The sequence below is a fragment of the Mastomys coucha genome, unplaced genomic scaffold (genome assembly GCF_008632895.1).
Source record: "Mastomys coucha isolate ucsf_1 unplaced genomic scaffold, UCSF_Mcou_1 pScaffold18, whole genome shotgun sequence".
Classification (NCBI taxonomy): domain Eukaryota; kingdom Metazoa; phylum Chordata; class Mammalia; order Rodentia; family Muridae; genus Mastomys; species Mastomys coucha.
Window position 1 is genome coordinate 78,193,332 of NW_022196900.1, and position 3,023 is coordinate 78,196,354.

Sequence of the window (3,023 nt, forward strand, 5' to 3'; positions counted from 1 at the left end):
TTTTTTTTTTTTTTGAGATGGGAAGGAATCTTTCTATGTAGCTCTGGCTGGACTGGAGCTCACTTTATAGACCAGGCTGGCCTCAAACTCATAGAGATCCACTGGCCTCTGCCTCCTGAGTGATCGATGCCTGCCACCACCCCTGGCCCTTCTGAGACTTTTTTCTTTGGTTTGTTTGAGACAGGATCTCATGTATCCCAGTCTGACCTGGAAGTCACTCCACAGCTGAGGATGACTTTTAACTTCCCATCCCAAGTGCTGGTATTATAGGTATGTGCCACCACACCTGATTGCCTTTGTGTGTATGTGTGTGGGTATGAGTTTGTGTGTGAGTGTACGTGTGTGTGCTTGAGTGTGTGATTGTGTATATGTGTGGTTTGTGCTTGATTGTGTGTGTGTGTGTCATTGATTGTTTATTTTGTCTGGATTGAGAGATAACAGAAAGTATGGATGGACACTGACTTATGGGGAGTGGGTATTAGTTCAATTGAACGGTTCAGGATTTGAGAAGCACATTGCTGAAGACTAGCCATAAAGAAGATGGGAAGAGGTATTTAGGTCAGCTTCCAGCCTTGGCACAAAATTCTTTTTTTTTTTTTTAAAGATTTATTTATTATTACAAATAAGTACACTGTAGCTGTCTTCAGACACACCAGAAGAGGGCATCAGATCTCATTATGGGTGGTTGTGAGCCACCATGTGGTTTCTGGGATTTGAACTCAATACTTTTGGAAGAGCAGTCAGTGCTCTTACCCGCTGAGCTATCTCTCCAGCCCCCCACAAAATTCAAAGATATTTGTGTTTTAAAGACAATCTTATTGAAAAGGACTCATGGCTCTCAGTAGGCAGACAGACAAGCTAGAACATCCCATGACAACAGCTTACCTTTCTGCAGGTCCTCCCTGTGCTGCCTCAGTATACCCATGTACGGTTCAGACACAGTGGCCAGAATGTAGACTTGGGCTCCAACACATGGACTTAGTGTCACTAAAACTGTGGAGCCCCTGCCAACACATCTTATCTGTTATCTGTTATCAGCAGAAACATGAAAGACCTAATATGTCACCCGTCCACAATGGGCCCCAAGCCACCTGGTGTTAGGTAGGTTCCACTAGACTTGTCCCAGCAAGGAGGAACATGGCTTAGCCTCACCAACAAGCATAGGACGAACATGGGATTCCAGGAAGGCAAGGAGTGGCCCTCACACCAGCACTGATTCAAATCACCCATAGTATTGATTTCTGCGGCCACTGCAGTGAGTCACTTTAAACTTGAAGCTTGAAGCAACAACAGATTCTCTCACAGTTCCGGGGGGCAAAGGTCAGTTTCACCGGGTCTCAGCCAAGGTATGGGTACTCCCCGCAGAGCACACGGGGAGAATCCAGACTTCCAGCTGATGGCTGGCAGCATCATCCCACCTCTGTGTCTGTCCTCAAATCACCTGCTCTTTTGTGTGTACAATCTCCCTCTGCCTCTCACTTAAAAAGACACTGGGACTGGGGGTTGGCCTTATTGGCCGAGTGCCTGCCTGGCGTGTGAGGGACCCTGGGATTTTATTCTCAGCAGTATCACCATCTCATCAAAATGAACAAACAAACAAACAAAATGTATTTATGATTCTATTCAAGGCCTATCTCTAACAAAGGATAATTTTCTCCTGCCAGGATCCTTAATTGCAGGCTGTAACCCCAGCACCAGGGAGGCTGAGGCAAGACAATCAAGAGTTTGCAGCCTTGGATGAGAGAGATGGCTCGGTGGGTAAAGACACTTGCCACCAAGCCTGATGACCTGAGTTCAAACTCCAAGCCTCACATGGTGGAGGTAGAGACTACTGTAATTTGTCCTCTGACTTTTGTAAGCATGTTGTGGATGGGATGTTTGCACTGGTGTTCACACACATCAATAAATGAGGGTTTTAGTTTTTAAAAGTCTTGAAGAGTTCTGAGGCCACCCTGGGCTACATAGTGAGATTGCTTCAGGAAAAAAAATTAATAAACAAATAAAAGCTTAATTTAATATACTCTCCCTCCCTTTTCCTTATGAGGGACAGTCTACAGAGATTAGAAATTCCTCTTTTTGGTGGCCATTATTCAACCTATGCACCCACTTACCAACCTTTTGCATTTGGCTCCTTAACATTGGTCCCTGTTACATTGGAAGTCTTCATCTTTAGGGGAAGAACTGAGTTTGCAACTCATTTTATCGCCCCATTGCCACATAACCAGCAATCAAAGGAAGAGGTAATGTCCTGGCTGCATGGACCTTCTCTCTATTACCAGGGGAAGCTGAACTGCTATGCATCAGGGCAGAGTGGAATCCAGGGAATGCTCGAAGGCTCATCTTAACAGCCAGCCCTCTGTCCTCTGTATCTGTAAGTTCTGCATCCATAGTTCCAACCAACTATGGAGACAGATGACATGTAGGTAAGTATATAGATGGATGATGGATAATTGATCAATATGTGACTGACTAATAAAGATATGACAGATATATAGATTGGAAGTCTATAGATATATAGACTAGACATATATCAGATCTAGATGATGGATGGATGAATGGATAGATGATAGATAGATAGATAGATAGATAGATAGATAGATAGATAGATAGATGATTATAGATAGGCAGGCAAACAGACAGACAGACAAATAGATAGCTATAAGAGGATAGATAAATGACAGGTAGCTGGACATTGCTTTTATACTGGCAAGGTGCTGGCTTTTCTCTCACTATTACTTCTAAACAATATGGTATGACAACCATTTCATAAGCATCTACACTGTTTGGGGATTATCAGGTAGAGGTGACTTAAAGCATGCAGGAGGGTATGCATCAGCTAAGTTACATTCTTTTACAAAGAAAATGGAGTTTCACAGTTTAGTTGGACCCTGTAGCCAACCCTCCATGGTTACTTTACTTCCATGGACAACAATAAAAGTCAATGAAAAGCTATAACACCGTTGTGGCGCACGCCTTTAATCCCAGCACTTGGGAGGCAGAGGCAGGTGGATTTCTGAGTTCGA